Source organism: Sphaeramia orbicularis, chromosome 6, assembly GCF_902148855.1.
Source record: "Sphaeramia orbicularis chromosome 6, fSphaOr1.1, whole genome shotgun sequence".
NCBI lineage: Eukaryota > Metazoa > Chordata > Actinopteri > Kurtiformes > Apogonidae > Sphaeramia > Sphaeramia orbicularis.
In genome coordinates this window covers 39,789,144-39,811,231 of record NC_043962.1, presented here as the reverse complement: position 1 = coordinate 39,811,231, position 22,088 = coordinate 39,789,144, and the positions used below count along the sequence as shown (strand labels likewise).

General features: G+C 38.2%; 1 protein-coding gene across 1 annotated transcript in view; it reads left to right on the top strand.

Annotated features, from left to right (window-relative positions):
- Positions 1 to 22,088, top strand: part of LOC115421627 (carbohydrate sulfotransferase 8) — a 120,658-nt gene that overhangs the window by 38,792 nt on the left and 59,778 nt on the right. The window lies entirely within an intron of this gene.

The window sequence follows — 22,088 nt, the reverse complement described above, 5'->3', positions numbered from 1 at the left end:
GCTGTGCTGCAGAAAAATACAGCAGTACAACAGTATTTGGTGAAGTTTTCATTCTAAGCAGAGGATATTATTCACATTCAGTGTTTGTCCGCTCATGGCCTAGTTACGCTGACACATTGAAAGCTCTTTAGTTAATGTTTTGAAACTTGCATTGTTTATATGAGCTCGCATTTTTTTCTCTTTACTCTCTTATCTTCTCATCTGTTCCTGCTCCGAACTCGTCTTCTACTGGTGCTTTGCCATTATGTAAAGCACATTTCCCCTCTCTTTATTGTCATGAAATATGTGAGACATCATGCAGAAAAAAAGTTCATCAAAACATTGCTCAACCTAGAAAGCTCCTCTTGCATTAAATCTAAGGTTTCAGCATCAGTTTTATAGCCATTTTAACATTTAAATCACTGCAACTGACTCCTAGCCTGAAGTATGTCTTGCATTTTTTTGGCAAAGTAAAGCCTGAAGTAGTAATCTGGACAGGAGGATAACGTCATTGACAAGATGGTTATCAAAACATAATGCTGACATCAAGTTTTTATTTTTTCGAAGGAAGACCAAACCCTTGAATCAAAGTCATTTCACTCATCAAATGTACAGTATACAATAGTTCACTTAATGATACAGAACATTAAAAGTAAAAATATAAAAAAAAAAAAAAAAAAAATCAAATTGGGGTGACACGGTGGTGCAGCGGATAGCACAGTGAGTGGAGTTTACATGTTCTCCCATTGTCTGCGTGGGTACTCTGGCTTCCTCCCACCATCCAAAGACATACACTGATGGGTTAATCGGTTAACCTAAATTGCCCATATGTGAGTGTAACAGTGATTGTTTGTCTCTATATGTCAGCCCTGCGATGAACTGGCAACGCTTCACCCATAAGTACCTGGGATAAGCTCCAGTGACCCTAGTGAGGATAAAGCAGGTTCAGATAATGAATGAAAATTGATGCCAACACTTTGCAAAGGGTTCCGATGAAGTGAAAGAGACCAGAATTGCTCCTGGAAAAATAATACTGACTTGTCTAGAAAGAAGTTCAGGTGAAATTTATTAGAGCCAGCATTTAGTGCTCGTCAGTACATTGGCTAAATTTCTCCTTGGCTTCAGCAAGTGTAACTGTTGGGTCTACAGCTCAGAAAGAATCAGTTTGTCATCAATAGCACTTATTCTTCGCTACTGACTTAAGGATTTTACAGTGATGGAAGGGTATTATTACTATTATTTTGTGCATGTCATTATATTTGATTATAGTATGTTACAGGACATGCAGACTATGTAATGAAATTTATTTTAAGGATAGGTTTTCTGAGTTTTTGCAGGGTAAATAAAGGTAACAGCCAATCATTGGTGGGAAACAGAAGAAGACCTGTTGATTTCAAGCCATACTGATTTGTATGAAACACACACAATAAAGATAATGAAGTGCAGGACGATGCATGGAGACGCATCAGTAAACAACTACATTACCAGGATAGTGATGAATTTCTGTAACGTGAACATCATTTGAATCAAAAACAGTTTACACCATGTGTCTTTTTGGCTGGATACTGAATATAGAGCTATAGCAACAGAAGAAACTGGATCAAATAGACTGGAGACACACAGGATGATGTTGAATACAATGATTATTTGTGTTATTTGTCATGACCCTGGTGTGTAAAAGCCTTTAGTTGGCAGTATCATATTTCATATATGCATTATTCCCATCTATACTCTTGCATATCAGTGATTTATCTGTGTGGTTTCCTTGTGTATCTGGCTGCTGTTGTCATGTTGGCAGTCCAGCAGCAGAGCGGGGATTCACAACCTGCCAACAAAAGGCTTTGTCTGATACAGGTGTGATGTCTGAAGCAGAGGGATGTGAGGGTCAGATTGAGAGCATCTCTGGAAATATTACTTGTATATTTGAAATCAAAATAGCAAAATGTGGATTTTAATGATTTATGGATGCTGGACTGTTTTTGCTTATAACTGGCCTTTACCTCACAGCTAGAAAATTAGATTTATTTTTTTATTGAAATTGTGCTTATAAGCCACTGTTTCATTAGCTGGAGTTGTATTTCCTCATAGTTTGATGTTACTATCATCTGGTTTGTGTTTGAAGTATGACACCAGTGATGCATGCAGCGCCTCCACTCCCTGCAGGCATAGTGGGCGTGCCAACAGCTTTGTTCCCCCTCTCATAAGCACACTTTGATGGTGACAAACCAGAGGCATGGATGCAAATGTCTGTGTATTGTTGACAAAGCAGATGCAAAAAGCAAAATGCGGCATTATTTAGATTACACTGGATATGGGTGTTGCCTCAAAAAAAACTCTGACTCCTCTACACATACTATGAACTTGTCTAGAAAAATATTAAGTCTTTTTTTTTCTTGTATTATTCTGGTTCCAATCATTTTATTTGGACTATCTTATAAGTTATGGTGGGCCATAATTAATTATTTTTTCTTTTAATAAGATCTCAGGGTGATTGACAGCTCATTCACCGATGAAATCTGACTTTTGTAGTTTCTGGTTGTTGAGTAAAATGGTGTGTTTTTCCTGACAGACATCTTGACTGTCAATGTAGTTAATAGATTACACCAACAAGGCTGTCATATGGGAAAAATCCAACATGGTGATGGAGAAACTGCAAACTACTTGCTTCAAAATGCCATTCCAGAGCACAATGGATGACATCAAATCTTACACACTCACTTTTTTTTTATATAGAAAAACAGAAAATTGTTTCAAAATGAGGGCTGGGAATGGTGGAAGTTTGTTGTTAAGTGCAATAAAAAGAGATTCAAAGATAGATTGCATGTGTCTGCATGTGTGGACCCATGAGTAGACTGTAAAGCTGAAGACGCACCAAATCGACTGCCGATAGTTGCCAGAAAAGGTAGCCTGTCTGATCAGTCAGCTCCCTTCTCCCCGACACGGTCAAAAAAGTGCAAGGAACACACCAAATCAGCTACTGACTTGAGCATACATTCTCCGCTTGCACGAGACGTAATGCCTCCATAACAGTAGGCGGCACTAATCTGTATTGTGGCCCAAAAAAACAAAAAACTGGAAATGATGGTACATCTCTCTAAACCAAAACACAGAGCTTGCTGTCGTCATTCATTGTTGTGAGCAGAGAGTGTTGAGTACTCAAGAAGGATTGTTGTTGTACTCACTGAACGGATGGCTAGGAATAAGAAGATACTGGTGTTGTCAGCTCTCGGGCTTCTTCTTGTGGAAGAAGAAAGATTCCGGTCTTCTCGTTTACTGATTGGCTAGTCAAGGGCTATCCCTCCACCAATCAGATTGGTCAAACTGAATGACTGGGTAATGGCAGATTACACACGATGAATCGGCTGAAAAGAATGGCGATGGCATTAACAATGGCCGATCGCATAGAACACACCAAACAGTCTCATGTCACTGACCTCGCCAGACTACCTGACAATGTCCGACTGCTGAAAATCAGGTTGGTGTGTCTTCACCCTAACATTAAATGATTTAATATCAACACACACATAATACACATTCAAACGGTATATTAGATGGAAACAGCAAAGCGCCACCATGTGTCAAGAACTGCAAAGACAAACAAGGAAACAATGGAAGATTGACAAAAAAGGTGTTATTCAACAGGTCAGGTTGATTATTACTGTGTATCAAGGACTAGTTTCTGTACTGCACCTGTTCTTTCTTTTTAAGGCCATGGAGAGTATTTCAATTACTCTTCAAACTCCGAATTGAAGACAATCACGTAGTTACACCCGGTGAGAAATGGTAGGAGTTTTATTAACTGGTCGACAGCTATTGTTTCCAGGTTTTATTTCCACTGGTGTGTAATGCTGAGTGCATGCTGTGATTCCAGTGTCAGGATCTCTAGAGATAACAGTCACTTACTGAGTGGAGCTATTTCCAGAGATGAGGTTACACGGCTGCTTTGTCAGGAGTCACTTTGTTACTGAATTTTAAAAAATCATTTAAGGTTGAACTCATTGTTGAAGACCTATTTCTGAGGTCCTTGGTCTTACAATAGCACTGACATTATTATTTGTCCTTTTCCATACTCCAAAATTATGGGCACATATAACATTTAAGAGTAAGTGTGGAATGATAATAGTAATGGCAATAATAAAGGATACAAAAACAAAAAGAAACTAGAGAAAAATTTGAATCCGTTTGAGTTTGTAAATTGCCTTTCCCTGATCGATATAACAAAATAAATGTCTTCAGAAGCCATTCTTTAAAGGTTGTTCCTCTACATTCGGTCGCAGCAGAACACACAGGATCCTGGAATTGGTTTGTGATGTCTTTATCGGCTGTTGGCTCGGTTCCTTTCTTGAATCTTTCCCTGACGCGAAGATTAAACAAACACAGGTTTTCAATTGAGAGGAAGCAGTAGCAGAGGGTGTAATTGTTGGTGTATGAGCTCAGCATGCACCCAATTATAATGGCTTCACAGCTGTCATTAAGCCATGTGTATTTTGCCACGTGAAAACAATGAGGCTGTCAGCAATCAAATGATGCAAATGCAAACATTTTGCAGAGAGGCTCACGGGAAGACATTTACAGAAGACTAAACATGGCTCGTCTGTGACCCCGACCGTTTATTAGCACACTGTGTATGACTGCGCCTATTTTGCTTAAAGGGAAATGCAAACTAAACTCATCACAGAAGTCAAAACTGTTTAGATGAAGCGGCTCCTAGAGACTGCACACATCCATTATAAAATCTAATAATAGTCTTATGAGTGAGCATGGTCTCAGAACGCATTTAGTGTCCTCTGCGGCTACATCTGCATATAAGACACGCATGTGGAATCGGGAGCTAAATGCAGAACAAGCTTCATTTTAACAATATAAGCATGAAGTATGAGGTGAAAGGCCACAGAGGATCCTGCTAACATAAGTATTTTTCCTCCAAAAAAGTGATCGCTGAACGTAAAGTCTTTATTCTGTTGAGCTGACTGTGTGTTGGTGATCAGTGCTGTTACGAAGAACTGTTATAATCATTATTTCGCGAGTTCTTTCCTTTATATTATGCCACTATTATGTTAGAAGTCTAGTATTTAATTCTTGTTTAATAATACATACATCTCATGGCACTGGACCAGTGGAGCATACTAAATAAATAAAAATGTAATTGAGTCTTGCCTATGAAATCCCTAATATTCACATTTCATTGTTTCTTTGTTGTAATTGGGCAAATATTCCTTTATAAACCCTAAGAAAATTGTAATTCAATTAATCTGAGAAGAAACAATACTTCTGCATTTACTCTACACTCACTTTACAGGTGGTAGAGAACCTATGCAGTGAAAGTGTTGGCTCATCACAGGTGTTTTCAGAGAGGTAAAGGTGCTGAATATAACATGAAAGTTTTAATGATCAACTACTTTTAGACTTAGTCAGATGTGACTTTGCTACTTTACTCCATATCAAGTCAAAAGCAACATGGCAGCCCCCACCATGATATTTGGCTTTTTCATAGCAGCATGGCACAACAACTCTCCTCGACTCTCCTTGACTTGGCCGGATTTTGGCACTGTCGCACTGCATTTCTGCTGCAGGTATCATACTGTTTTAGCACATCCAGTTGTAGAAGCAGTGCTGTTTTAACTATTGTGACTTCATCTTTAGCCTGAATGCAGCTGAGAGCGAGGCAACAACAGTAGACAAGGAGCAGGAACAACTGGATCCACTAGTTTGTGGTCTGTATGACTTTAAAGGAGTGATATTTTGTTTTTTTTAAATGGAATTATGCATTTTATTACATTTCCCTGTGGTCTACATAAACTGTAAATGCTATGCTTGGGCCTGAATTCTTCATTAATTCAACTCCACAGGCCCATCTTCATTCCTATTTCTCAGTAATGACACAAAAAAGGTCGTTTTGAGCGCTGGCCCTTTAAATGCAAATGAACCACTTCATGCCCCACCCCCTCCAGCTTGTTAACCGTGCTTTCTGTCTCATTCAGCCACTTATGTTCGTTAATACAACCAACAGTGGAACATTTTAGGTAATCGGCTCAAAGTTTGGACAGATTTTCAGTTTTTACTACACCCACTGCTGCTGACAAACAATGATGTCGTACTCGGAGAAATGTTCATCCGAAGTCTTGACCTTATATGGGCAAATGCTGTAACGTAACTAGTTATAGACGTAACAAGTTAAGCAGGAATTAAAATCTGACGGTACCTGGTGGTCCCTGCTCTCAGTGCAAATGCCAAAAAACTATGCTGACTCATTTTCTTATTATTTGTCCCTTGCAGCTGTAACATCAATATTTCCCATTGCTTTATAATATTGGTGATACATTTTATTTTTGTCTATGTACACTCAAAATAAAACATGATTCACAGTAGGTTTCTTTATTAAAAACTTTTACTAACAAACAACAGCAATGCCAAAATAAAAGAGCTTTAAAGGGGATCAATGAGCATTATTTGTTGTATTTTATTCACACTTTTAGGCAGTGATCAAGGAAAGTATATACACCAAATATGATATGATACAAATGGGTTGTGTTTTGATTTCTTTTAGTTGAGCGTGGAAGTTTTCCAGGAACAGTACTAATTTTGATTTGTCGTGTACAATCTAAGAGATGCTCATTAAAATGTGTTTAACCTTTTTAAGCAGGAAGGGACTCATTCATACTGAAAATGTCTTTTACCATAGTGTCCTGGCCAAGACCCCAGCAACACAGTTAAATGCGGTATGTTGAATATTAGAAGTTCGGTGCTTAGAGATAAACAGTTGACAGTGTTCATACACCACTCAGTTGCTATTAAACTGGAGCAGGAGATGACATTATGAAAAAAGCACCAGTCAAAGCTCAAATTAAATGTGATTTTTCTGTTGTTTTTACCCATCTGTCTAACAAACTCAAATTACTCAATTATGCTTTAATTGTTGGACGTAGGTGTTTGTGGGATGATTTAACCATAATCAAAATTGAAAGGGAAATGGAAAATAAGTCATATTTATTTACTACAAGAGGTAATTAGAGTATAATTAAAGGCTACCAGCACACATGATTATTCCATCATAATTGTACTGTCAGTCTGCCATTCAAGTAAACATTTTTTTAAGCCATTTAATTATGACTCAGTGATCATAGTATTAATTAATTCACAGTTTTTCATTTCTCTGCCACCCTCCGTATATTTTTTTAACACTTAAGTTACATTAGTGCAGCATGTTTTTCTGAAGCACAACTCTCTCATCTGTCCATTAGTGTTTGTAACAGGTTGCAGATCTATTTATGGTCCTCATCCCCGAGGGGTAGAGGTAGGGGAGGGGGTAGGTCACTTGTGCTGTTGGGAAGCTCAGACATCTGACACTCAAGTGAGCTGCAAATCAGTGTTGCATTTAGTGGCGTACTTTGTCATACCATGTGCAAATCATTGCATGCTGTTTTCCTGTTTGAACTGCTGATTTGAAATGTCAAATGTTAAATACATGTACTATTTTAATGATACATGACTGATGATATAACTTTTCAAGGCCAATATAACAATGTTGTAGAGCAAAAAAAGAGTTAAGTGATTAATAAATGGGAAGTGTTCGAAAATAGCTTTGACTTAATCAGAAATTAGATAATGATTTGAACATCTAAATCAAAGTGGTGAATGAATTAATGAATAATATCTTAAACTGACCATAACACTCAAAAGTGATGAATCAATAAATCTTGGACTAAACATCAAATTCACTGTAAAAAAAAAAAAAAAAATCAAGTTTTGTACTTTTTTCCTCTCAAAATCATTAATTTCAGTTGCGATTAATCACTCAAAACGATTAATCATTTTATGTCTATTACATAAAATGTAGAGGAGAGAAAACTAAACAATTTTTCTAGTGTCTTTTATCTTTTAAAATTTGTATTGTGGACATTGTAATGTTACACAACTATAAAAAAACAAAGAAAAACACAGTTGTAAAATCAGTCTGAATCTAGCCACAGTGAATCTCCACATTAAGGAATGATCATTTAGAGAAATTATAGCGATGAGAAAACAAAACTATCACTATATGATATATGATATTTAGAGACGATGGCGGTGGAAATCGACGTCTTACTTGAATCTCTAAAACTGACCATAAATGCTCAATAATGTTGAGGTCTGGGGACTGTGCCGGCCATACGAGATGCTCAACTTCATTAGAATGTTGCTCATGCCATTCTTTAACAATTCTAGCTGTATGGATTGGGGCATTATCATCTTGAGGTGAAGGTGTTTCCATTATTTTGTCCAACCCCTGTACATCCACGTAACCACAAGAACATCAGCTAAAAGATCAGCTAAACCAATTCTCAGAAAACAGAACACAGTTCAGACAAGCAGCACTTAAATGGGAAAATATCTAAAACAAGCTATTAGCTAACAATCTGAGACCAGTATGAATAATTTCATAAAATAACAGACCAATGTGACAAAATTTACACCACTAACACTAAGCAGATCCAACAGTACAAGTAATATCTCTCAAACACTAAAACTCACTGAACGAGAACTTTGTTTTGTATGAACGAAGCTTCTGCTATTGGCTACTCAGTTGTTTTGTGTTGCACTGAAATTATTCTGACTGGAAACGAAAGGTCCAGAATTTAACAGTTTCAAAAAATGTAGAATTAATGGAGTGTTGAGGTCTGCTTATTCACAGTTACATCTACTAATACTAATCTAATACTTGCGTACGGTACATTCATAGTGTTTGTGTTGCTGTAATTCTTCTTCTCACCGGTTGGAAGGACATGACTTCAAGTTGCTGTTAAAATATGTGAACCTTTCCCTTAATATTCTCAAAATAGCACTGATCATTTGTATTCATGTGCACGGTCAGGAGAGTTAATGTTATATGTTGTGATTTGGTTGTGTACATTTTGTGTGGGCAGACCTGTGAAAACAAACCTTTCTCAGGGACAATAAATGCTATCTATCATCTATCTAAAACACATTATTTTTAGAGGAGAGCATTCTGCTTTGTCGTGTTGTATTCTCTCAAACCCTGTTGCTTTTTTGTTTTTTAAATGAAAAACAGACTCACGACTGCACTCGTCTTTTGGCCTTGATGCTGATTCAACGTTTTAAATGAAATGAGGGACCGCTCCAGAATTTCATCCTGAAACATCCCATCTAAATTTATGAGCATATGCCTGGATCCAGGTGGCCAGATGGCAGTGGAATGACAGTGATGAGAAGGTCCAGAGAGAGATCGATACACCATTCAGCAAGTGGACCCACACTCACTCAGACTTCATTAAGTGGCCCTCTCGAATGTGCACAGTCACTGGAGAGCAAAGGGTCAGAGTTTTGTTTAGTAAGAATGCTCTACATTGTATTTGGATCTAATTTAAGCTGAAGTAGGGCAGGCTACCAAACTTCAATGGTTTTATGTCACTAGCTGAGTTTCTTTAATATCAATGTGTGTGTAGAAAGGTGTCCTTATACTTTTTCTGTCCCAAATTTCAATACCTAATTAGTAAATCTTAACAGGTTCAGTGAGTTAGTTCTACACATATACAGCGTATCTAAAACATGAACACTTTTATCATATCACTTTGTTGCTTCAGTCTAATATTCCTGCCCCATTTTGGTAATGAACCAAAAGTTCCAATTGGTGAAGTATCTGTGTAAAACCAGAATCACTGTTAGAACTCCTTCACTTATGAAATGGAGGACTCAAATGCACAACTCCCAAAAACTGAAGATTTTAACAAAAGTATTTTAATAATGCAAAAAGTGATTAACAAAAGGCGCTCACGAGGAGGATATAAAAAACTACAAACAAATCTCTACGATAACAGAAAAACTTGAAACGTGAAACTTAAGGAACATGGAAAAACCTGGTAGACAGCTTGACGTGAAACCAGTGACAATCAGACAAACTGGCACAAGACAAAGGGAGACAGGACTATTTATACATGAGGTAGGGGAACACAGGTGACAACAATCAGGAGTGGGGCTAACAATCACACTGGCGGGAAAACAGACAGAGGGAGGAAGTCAGGGTCTGAAACAAGAGGGAAGAGATGTGTACAAAATAAAACAGGAAGTGCAAGACAGGACAAAATGTGAAATTCTAACTTAACATAAAGTGACTACTGAAACAAAGACAAAACACTGAAAACCAAAGACACGACATGACAATCACTTCATGGCCATTTTGTTTTTTTAATGATTATTTCTTCAGCAGCATCAAAACATTTTACACAAACTCTTTATAGGTCAAAATGGACTAAGTGAACACATTTAGTGCTGAAGAACTCCCAAGAATCACAAAGATATTTTAATTTACACTGATTTACTTATATTATATCCAAAACAACTCATGATGCAACATCGTCTTTATTTCACCGTATTTTTACTGGTACTCGAGTCAAATTAAGGTATGACTCCTATTTTTACTTATTGATATTATTGTTGATTCCAAACAGGCACATGATTTTGTAGAACTACAGGACTAGAAAAATGCCATTTACCTAAATTCACATCTTATGATCTCCCTCATTTACTATAAGGCGTTTACTATAAAATGCATAATGGTCCATATTGCACCAGTTTTTTTGCATTTTGTCAATTTTAAGCTTTTTAGTTAAGAGGATATTGATTCTGATCTACACATAGACATAGTAGGTGATGGGAATGCACCTTAAAACTGGATGCCACTCTCTTTAAAACAAGAGGAAGTACATTCTGAGCTGCTGTAGAAACATGGCAACCCACTCCCCCTTTAGGTACCCGTGGCTCATTCTAAGGTAATGAAAGTAATGGTTCTTATTTTAAGTGATTATACAAAGGATGAAAACATTACTATCTGCATTGTATTCCATTTCTGTAGTTCGAGCCTCCTGAACCACAGAAATCTCACACCCTAGTCTGCTTACAGGATGTCCTCTGCTGGAATAATCCTTTTTGAGTTAGCATTCTCCTCTCTTCTGTGTAAACATTTTGGAAGTCCCTCCCTCAACAAGAATGGATAACAACCCCTGAAATGCAACTACATGGTGAAAATGAATGAGTGAGTCTTGTACATTTTCTCTTTAAGGATTTTCTCTGTAACGCTATTTTGTAAAAGCCCTTGGTGTCACCCAAAATGAGTGTCATTTAAAGAAATACAGATTAGCCAAACAGCTGTGAGTCTTAGCCCAACACTACAATGGTAGTTAATGGTGCCAAGCCTATGTTCAGTATTGCTAACAAAGTGTGGACATAGATCTGGCTTTATGACGACCTTTAAGTTCATCCATACTCTGGCTTGTAGGTTTATGTTTTTTTCTAATGAAACTGCTTTCAGTGTGGGAATCAAGGTTATAATAGCTCTGGATTTCTTATTATATTTTAGTTTTATTTAGTTTGGATTTTTTTTTCTCCCTCTAATTCAGTTAGTTTATTTAGTTTTTAGATCAGGTTTGCTAGTTTTTATTAGTTTTCTTTTTTTTTCTAAATGCTTAGTTTTAGTTTAGTTTCAGTATTAGTTTTTTCATATCCTTTATCTTCTGTGAGTTGTAGTCAAAGAAGTTTGTCATGCGCGGATCAGTGGGTTACATGTGGGACACTTTATTTGGGGGGCGGGTTGAGGCAGGTCATTGATTTAGCAGTGACACAAAAATATGTGCAGTATCACGTATAAATTCCCTGGGTTAAAATATTTAGCGATATATAGTTATATTTGATATTATTTGATGGTTATGTGATGGTCCATTCCAGCATGGCTGTGAACTCCTCCTTCAACAATCAGACTCCCATCACATCGACCTTGTACTTTATGTATTTATCGCATTTTAATTGTATTTTGTGACTCTTTGTGACTTTTGTGACTGTTTGTGACTCTGTCTGTGAAAAGTGCTCTATAAATAAAATTTACTTACATACTTATCTGCGGCCTCTGCACAGCCTTTTTCACGTGGAGCATATAGAGGGTGGCTGGATCACTGCACCTCATCACTTACAATAACCTAGACTTCTGCCATCCTTTCTACCGGACTCTGACTACTGCATCAGGTTTTTCTGTTTGTTCCCCTTTCTTTCTGTTAATAAATCTGTTTCTCCCTTCAGCGCCGTGCATTTGAGTCCTATCATTCATACCACATAATAGGTTAGTACTAGTGATGCACGGATCAACAGGTTAACCCGCGGGTAACCTGCTGGTCGGGTCAAAAAATGTCACTTTATGTGTCGGGCGGGTCAAATAGTTCTGCAAAAGTGGGACCCGCAGGTTGGAAAAAACCTGACACGCATCACTAAAATAAATCCCATCCAAGACTGCTGCTTTCTCCCAGCTTTAGTCTGCATGTTCCAGGTAGAGTGGGGGCAAGAAGACAACTGAAGAGACTTGAAGAGACTTGACGGACCGTGAAGTGCCGTATGGTACCAGCAGCTAGAATTGCTCAAACGAAATATCAATTTGATATCAATCCGACACTGATAAAGACGAAAACGAAGGGAATTTTATCCATAATTTTAATACGGTTTAGTACACAATACAGTTTCAGTTAGTTTTTTTTTTTTTTTCTTTTTATTATAGTTTTTATTTATTTCAGTTAACAAAAATGTTTTTTCAACTCTCGTTTTTGTCATTTTGTTCATTTTTGTTAACGATAATAACTTTGGTGTGAATATCCCAGAAACTAAATGACGAAAACTACATGTTTTTGTTTAATAAAATTTTATAAATTTGGTAGTAAAAACTGTATTATTCAGTAACCTCTGAGTAATACCGTTAATGATGCCAGAAAATTGTTGAACCGAACCCAGCAGAGGTACTTTCATTACTTGTACTGCGAAATATAAACAGTTTTTCCAACGGTTCCTTGAATTGAAGCTTTTTGTCGACCGAGCATCACAGAGTTTTGAAATCCACTCAGAACTCAGAGACGGGCTTTCAAAAATACATGACCATCAAACTGAAACAGGGCTGTTTTTTAAATCCCTGAAGAGTTTTATTGGTGAAGGATAAATGCTTTTGATCTAGCGGCTGCAGCATGTCTGTGGTTTTGTACCCTGATGTATTACATGTGTCGCCATACACGAGGACTGAAGCACAGTCGTCCTTCCAGGGACATGAGAATTCCATAAAATAACTGTAAAATATTACCTGGACAGTGTGGCAGCTCACTTCATCAGGTAAGCCCAGAAATTGTGATACTGACCACTGCAAAGTTGTATGAGGCTGCAGTTTTTTATTGAAGGGAAACGAGTGTCTGGGATTGAGCTGCAATTCACCAATAAATCATATCCCATGTTGTACCGCTATTCATTTATTTTTATTTGTTGGCAGTTTTCGCTTTCTTAAACAATCTAGCATAGCTGTTTCCACATCCTTTTACACTATATTGAATGAATCTATGCATGTTTGATTATTGTTGCATATTTCAGCCAAACAAATGTGTTTTTGTCAATATCACAGAGCCCTTCAGACTATAAAAAGCCTTGTTTGCTGGATATTTGAATTGTTACTGGAGACGATTTCAGTCTGTTTGGTTTTGTCTTTGTGACTATTGATTTTTTTTTTCTTTGTGTATCACATTGATTAAAATATTACTTCCCTTCTCAGCTGGCCTCCCCAAGCCCAGCCCATACAAACAGAAGCTAAAATTAGACTAGGTCTCCTCTGTCATTGATCAACAACATGTCAGATTTTGCTTTGGTCCTTCAATTCTTTCATAAATGATCAGCAATCACTAAAACATGATTGATTTGCAAGCCATTGATTTCTGTTGGGTGGTGGAGGGGGCAGAGCGGCACAATCAGAGATTACAAATAAAAATTTACATGCTGTTTCGGATGATTGTTCTCCTTTAATTAAATCAATGCCTCTTTGTTAAAGCTGTGAAACTAAATCCCTTTCTCATCTGTGCTGTGTAATAATCTAATAGCATTAAAGTGGCACTCAGGTTTCTCTCTACTTAAGACCAGCAACCCAAATAAGACCCCCAGAGTTGTATAAATGAAATGTATGCCACTACTTCCTGTGTGCATAGTAATGTAATAAAACTCTACACCAAAAAGAAGAAGCAGCAGCCAAAAAGCCTGGCCAACAAGTTAAACAATTTATATTGGATACAGATGACTAGAGCTTGAGACAAAAAACGGTTTCTACCCCTCAAGGAATTGTTCAGGATGCTCCTGGTAGTGTAATATTCATAGTTTATATAGCAGTAATTTAAGGAAAATTGGATTCGGGCTTATCACGGTCGCTTCGCAGAACACACGTGTAAATACGCTCCCAGCAAATGATAACTTTTTTTAAACGCAGGCTTTTCTTTCAGCACAAAACGAAGAAAAAGCCAAGGCGAGCATGCTGAAAAAAAGCACATTAAATTATATCAGGGCCCCCTACCAGCCGCTCTCTCGCCGTGTGCCGTGGATTCAATTTCCTCCCTTAAGTGACCTAATGCAATTTGAAAGTTTGGCTACGGGTGTGTGACATGTGTGATGTGCGGCCTATTTCAGTCCAAACAAAAACATGTCACTGCAAGCCACAGCCTGATTTGAACAGTGCACTTTAATTAATGTTCTCTGGTGGCGGGCTAACAGTAGCACAAAGCCGCTCAGGAGTCGCTTTAACAATTACTCTGGCTGCTGGCTGCTTCCCCAAGAGAAAGGGCCTGTTTATGCCGGAATACATAACGTGAGTGACATGCATATTATTTTGCTTTGTCACGAAGTTTATAGTTTAGGCACTGCGTTTGTTTATTTATTTATTTATTTTTTACATGAATATCATTTGTAAAATGTATTGTCTTTTTTGTGAACAATAGTTGAAAAAGGCACCAAAGCATTGTGGTCTTGATAACAATTCCATCTTATTCTGGTGTATTTTGGTCAAAGAATAGATTTTAGCTCACAAAGTTGAAGGCAGAAGGTAAAGATAAATACTTGCTGACATTAAATCCAACATTTTACTACTGCTTCATCATCTTAGCCCCTTTTCCTGCAACACCACTTTGATTGGATCTCTCATCTCAGTTTTGACATCAGAACCAGAGCACTTTAAATTATGTGAATGTACTTTAAGATGACTAGAAACAGCTGATGGATTTCTCTATTTGTACCAAAATATCATATTAGAATCATCCTGGTATCACTATATTTAAATCTCTACTGGTACATTTTGAACATCTCCTATAACTGACATCGTGCCTTTGAATAAATAAAAAAATTACCATTTTGGTCATCTTCGTCCACCAAACTGCTAATAGTTGTTCTGCTTATTGTTTACATATTTGTCATTTGTCCAATGTCCAACAAGTTTAGCAAGTCCTGCCTGTCCAACAGTAGCAGGATTGTCATTCTTATTTCACAGTCTGTGTGATATCACTTCTCATTACGTGAAGAAACAACAACCTCTGAACTGCAACTGCACCTTGAAAATGGCAGGTTTTGACAAAAGATGCATCTTTTTATGTTTATGTTTTCTTTAGTAATCATTTTAATACCTTGTCACACTTCCTCGTGCACATGTTAAGAACTGCTTCTCTCCTCACACTTTTCTGTTAATGCACTCACAGCATCTTTTGCTTAGTGTTGCCAAAAAATCAACCAAACAACCCAGACAACCTTATTATTGTACATACATTCAGTCATTTTCCCATTTTTTTTCAACAGTTTAATAGTTTGACAGTTTCTTTTCCACAGACCGTTTCAGTCCACAAAGGTGAAGGACAGAAGGTTGAAATAAATATTTTCCTTGCTGCCATCCAATCAATGCCTCTTGTCCTTGTCGTGACTCATCTGTGCCACTGCGGCACCACGCTGGATGCTGCTTTGCTTTGTTAACTTACTGTGTAACATTAGGGCAGCATTATGAACATCTTTTATTTCTTAACAGCTGGTTGCCAGATCTACTCCTGTGCCTTTTGTCAGCGGTGAGAACAGAAAGTGACTTTGACCAACAGTTGCTTCAGGGATGAAGAAACAATTAAGCGGCAGTGTCACAGGCATTTAGCAAAGACCAATGATAGCTGCATCTGTGCTTGTGTGGAAATGTTTATTAACTGCTGGCTGGACAGCACAGGGTCTGCAGATTATAAAAAGAGCAGTGCCACATTTGGGTATCTGCAGGTTACATATAGAAAATGTCAGGTGTGAAGTTTGTGATCTCTAGTCTTGTAATGAAGTTATTAAACTCTGTTACTGAACCACAGATGTTAAAGGTGGAGTAAGTGATTCTAATCCTATACACCACATGTCATGGTCGGCTAGCTGTCCTATCTCACAGCACTGACTTAGTAAATGGGAATAAAACAGACTGCAGGCAAAAGCAAGTGTTCCTCAAATCTGGTCTTTAAAGGTGCAGAACAGACTTTCTGCATGATCTTGAAAAAGTCTCATTTTTAGCTTACCGGCCAAGAGGCTGTAAGCTATTGTTGTCATGCGGCGTCCGTTGTCATCGTCGTCGTCTGTCGTCGTCGTCTGTCGTCGTCGTCTGTCGTCGTCGTCTGTCGTCGTCGTCTGTCGTCGTCGTCGTCTGTCGTCGTCTGTCGTCGTCTGTCGTCGTCTGTCGTCGTCTGTCGTCGTCTATCGTCAGTTACGAAAATTTCAATCATCTTCTTCTCCGAAACTACTGTTCCGATTGACTTCAAACTTGGTGTACAGCGTCTTTATGATGATGTCAACAAAAGTTAGTGAAATTATTTGGATCCGAATCTGATTCTGGATTTGGTGCGACTTTGAAAAATTTCCCCATTATAAGAGATAGGAAGTGGATCGATGCAATAAGTCCGTAAATATAAATGATATCAAGTGTAAATTTCTACAGTCCAGCCCTGATGGGGAGATGACCAAAACATAATGGCCACATGCTGATCAGGATCTTCTTCTGGATCCAGGAACTTACGGAAAATTTAATGTGGGCTCGTATGGGGAAAATGTTTCAATCGTCTTTTTCTCTGAAACTACAGCTCTGATCGACTTCAAACTTGGTATACAGCTTCTTTATGATGATGTCAACACAAGGTATTGAAATTATTTTGATCCGGATCTGATTCTGGATTTGGTGCCACTTTGAAAAATTTTCCCATTATAAGAGATAGGAAGTGGATTGATGCAATAAATCAGTAAGTATCAATGATATCAAGTTGGAATTAGAATTTTTTACAGATCTGATTGGAATAGGACCAAAACATGGGCTATTTCTGTAATATAATAAATACACATAACTGGGTGATAATAAATGGCATCTGGATACATTTCCCAAAGCTTTTAATTTGGCCGGTAAGCGACAGGGCCATTGGTCTTATTTTTATATATATGCCTGATCGTAGTCCGCAATTTAAAATGAGATTATCAGCACCAAAATGGGTTATTTCTAAATGCTATTTCTAGTTTCCCTTGTCGGGTCGGACAAGACTGTACTGATTTATGGCAGACTTACGTCATTATGACAACTCCACAGCGACCTGCGGAGTTAAGCAGTGAGAAGTAGCCGAATGAGTGAGGGGAAAGATCTGTCCTTTTTCCTAAAGAAAGGGATTTCTTGGATTGATTTTGTTGTAATTTTGGACACTAGAACTGGAGCTGGACTGGCAGAAAAAAAAAAACTAAACAGGAGAGTGATAGAGCACGGGCTAAAACATCAGTAAACCTCTGCATTGCTTTGAACCAATTGAGAGAACTAGAGGAGTTAAAAAGAATGAAAACAGAGCTGGAGTGGTCCCTCTTCCTTCTACACAGGTATAGAATGCTTCTATTCTTTATATATATGCTTTGGAACATTGTATTTTACTATAGTGGCTTTCCGTAGCTCAGTCAAACACTTAGTAAACGCTGCTGTGTTAGCCGCATGGCTGGCTCTTTGGTGTCGGTTATCTGTTTTATTTGGAGCATTGTTTCAGTCCCAAACTAAGGGCTTTGTAAGGTGAGATTGAAATGGTTCTGTATGGAAAGTTCACGTCGGGACCTGGATACTAAACTGTCCTTCAGGAACAAGACAGTTCTAAAAGTAGAATACTGTGAATGCAGAAGGCTGAAGCAACTAGAGCTGAACTGCAAATGCAGAATGATGATGCTGAATGACTGAAGTCATTTATGAAAATGCTTGAATACGTTGTGGAAAAGCTAGTGCAATTGTATATTATTGGGACATGTCTTAGAGCACCAGTCTGTGAGTAACACTTAGGAGCTCCAGAGTAAAAGAGACATAAAACTAAACATAAAAGCAGGAGTCAGACATCCAAAGTTAGGTTCCATTTTTGTTTTCACCCCTGTTACTAAACTACACTACAAATGGACTTTATGAAGTTTGCTTGTTGTCTCGTTTCAAACGCCACTTTGCACCCTGCAAGTTACTGTCTTGAAAACAGAAATGCAGAGTTGTAAAGAGGATCCACTCCTCATTCATTAGCTTCAAAACAAATGCATGCCTTGGCCAGAATTATGCCCTTACGACAGTAGGCGCTAGTGCTCCTGGCAAGCAGAGTCTTTGTCCCTTAAAAACACCACCGATTCTGGCTGAAGGTGTTGATGCAATTCACTTGAAAAGAATTCTCTGTACAGGACCTTTAAAACAAATTTCCCACTCTGTTATTTCCAAGCAGATCAGATTTGTGTGTTAAGATTATAAATGGGAATAAGTTTTTGTGTGTCACAAATTTTGCTTATTTCTCCGATTCTTCCTGAAAATGCAACTAGTTTATCTAAGACATGGTTGACAATTCCTGTGCATACATTTTCTAGCCATTTTAGCTGAGAATGTAAAGACAATGAGTTTTTGTGGCCATTATCATGATCACTGTATTATAACGACAGACCTAATGTGACGGACCTCTTCCTTCTGAAATGAGGGTAGAAACTCTTGGGCATCTGCAAATGAAAACACCACATAAAAAGATTGGTATCATTAATAAATGCTGGCACCTGCTTTGATAATGACACAAAATACATGCAAAAATGTATTAATTACATTTCCAACTGAATCTGATCTTTAATTAGAATAGTTGAAGATCAGTAATGTGCATGTAACATTTTTTTTCTCTAAGTCAACTTTAAGTATGATTTTGCATCTTTGTTTTTTTTTTTTTTTGTTGTTCTTTGTGCAGCACAATATCCTGGTTGACGCAGTTGTTTCTCCAAATGCTGTCCTTTATAAAATGCTAGAACTAGCTGAAAATAATTTGGAAAAATGTGACATAAGCAGCGCTTCAGACGTTTGGTAACAGCTGAACTTGACACTCCAGAAAGGACTCTATAAAACCTGCCAGACTCTGTAGTTTTCTGGCTTTGCAGGCAGTTTTTGTCAGTAAATTAATAGCTGTTGGTAGACCACAAACATCACAGTGTCACAACAATGGCTGTGCTTCATAAAGGTGTATGCACCCATCCCCCCACCTACTGCAGGTACTGTGGTCACTCTCAATGCCTGCAGCAGAAAAATCAAATACTGGCAGTACAACAGAGAATTAGATAAAAAAGCTGCATCTGCATCAGCAGAGATGAGGAATAAGTTGGTGTACTCCCAGTGGGTGATTTTATTTGTGAATGATATTGTCAAAATGTAAGATAAGTATCCATGGTAACTATATATCTGAGTTCAAGGAACAGAAACTTGCCACAGCAGTGAAGGTGAATTAACATGCTAGTCAGAAAACCAGTGCGTGGGAGATTTCCTTTTTGAAAATGAAAAAGGGATCAAAAATGTTCCAAATGAATTATGAGGCAGTCTCAGGGGTGATGGGTGTAAAAGCCTTTCTGTTATTAGTGGTGCCATAACCTTTTAACTCATCGTAAAACGTGGTTTCCTTTGACTTCTGTCAGTGCAGTTACTCTTCATTTTTAATTCATAATCTGCAGTAGTTCAACTACAGCTGACAACTTGTAACAGATAGTCATGCTTCCTCTATTAATGACACACAGACTTACTGTGTAATATAGTAGTCGGTGCCTGTGATACATCAAAAGCTCATTTGCTGAAATAGGCCCTTCTGTTTGCCCATATGAACACCTGGTCCAGCATTACTGCAGATCATTTACATCTTAAATCTGGAGGCATTTTAGTGAAAATCACAGCAGGTACAGAACACAGTCATTGTCTTGATAGAGGACACTCTGACAGGACTTGTGATTGTTGATTTGACACATTGGCTGTTGGAGTCTCGAGCCTTGGTCTGACCAGAGGTTTGGAGTCATACAAGATGAAAACTTGCAACTACTTGCAAAATGTCTGCAACATATATACAGTTAAGTACATTACCTTCAGACTAATTACCAAAATCAAACAGAGACAGTTATTTTGGGGTAATTTGTGGAAAAAGCAAATGGAGAAAGTGGGTGCCCTGGTGGTGCAGTGTCACCTCAGAGAAAGAAGGCATGTTCTCCCCATGTCTACATGGGTATTGTCTGGGTACTCTGGCTTCCTCCTACCCTCTAAAGACATATACCTTAATACTGTAGGGTAATTGGTCAATATAATTAACCCAGTGGTGTGAATGTGAGAATGTATGAGAGAGAGTGTATGTTTGATGGTCTGCATATGTCAGACCTGTGATGAATTGGTCCACATCAAGGATATACCCTGCCGTCACCTGATGGCAGCACGGATACACACCAGCATTCTGCCACCCTCTGGTTTGGAAAATGAATGAATGAAACAAAGGCAGTGGGCTACCATGTAGATGGACATTTTCCAGCTACTTGCATGTTTTTTGTCATAGTGTCAGTGACAGATTACATTTGATTGTTGTCATATCTAACAACTACTGTGTATCTGCTGTGTCACAATGACATGGGTTTTCAGCCACACAGTATGTGAACTGTTAAGAGAACTGAAGTGGACATTTAAAAGTAATGTAAAAGTTACTTTTACTAACAGCTAACTACATAATATTTGGTAAACTTGCGTACTAATTTTCAGTAAGTTGCATGACTCTGGTTGTTAATAACATATTTTTCTATGCTGAGGTGAACTCAGAACACATCATTATTGCTTTGCTGTGACTTTAAAACACCCCAGGTAATGTTGGTCTCTGTTCTGTGGCTCACTCACCTTGCCTTGTACTGTAGGCTCTGTCAGCACATCCACACACCACACACACTGCAGTGAACTGAGTCAGCAATGAGCTGAGGTCAAGGTCTCCTTTAGAGCTTCATGAAGATGGCGGAGATCCCTCTGAGCTTCCCTCCGTGACCCCTCCCCACCACCACCATCGACCTTCTAGAAGCAGCTCATTGGTAATCAAGAGGCGGCATCTCGTTTTATCCCTGCCAAGATTTTCATAATCTGCATAAGGTTATGTCCTATGCTGATGTGATGTCACCAGGATACATGTCCCCTTGAATTTGAAATATGATTCTGGGTCAGGCTGACACTGTATCACATCAATCTTTGCATCTTAGAGATGTTTTTGAATGTATGGTAACAGGATGTTATTATGAGGAGATTTGGGAAATCATGGCTGAAACTACCGTTGCTGACCTCCTGCTGCCTCCAGCGAGTGATCATGATCTCATGTCCAGAGGCAGACTGCTTATTACACAGCATTAGCATTGTCTGGGAGAAGCCACCCACAGAAAGAAAGGCAAACGGAAGAGAACATTGAGATGCCAGCGGGCAAGCGCGGTCCTGAGGAGTCATCTCTGCTGCTGCCCACACTCTGCATCTGCTGCCGGGGGAAAGGAACTTTTGACAACGGCCTGCTGACTCCCACTTCCTGCACGTCGCTGCATGCAAACTAATTGGGCGGACAATACCTGTCACTGTGTGGCTTCGCTCGCAGCTCTGTCAACATGTAGTCCGTTAGCATTGCAACTCAACAACTGGTGCACAGAGTATAAACCTGCTTATATAGTGTCCCACACTCCACAAATGTTCCATTTAATCGCATAATAAACTGAAATAAGGCTGGGAACTGAATATTTGCATTAACCAGAAAGCCATCAGGCATTATCAGAAGAATATGCCTTAACTGGCATTCTCAGATTAGAGCAGAGGATCAACCCATTCTGTGAAAAATATTAATCCTCAAAAAAACCTGCAAAGTTGTTCTATAACTCAATAAATTAATAAACAAATAAGTAAAATAATTGACACTTATCAATAAATTGACTGATTCTTTCAGTTGTATTCAGTGCTTTTATTTTGTAGAAATTCAGAAGTATTTCTA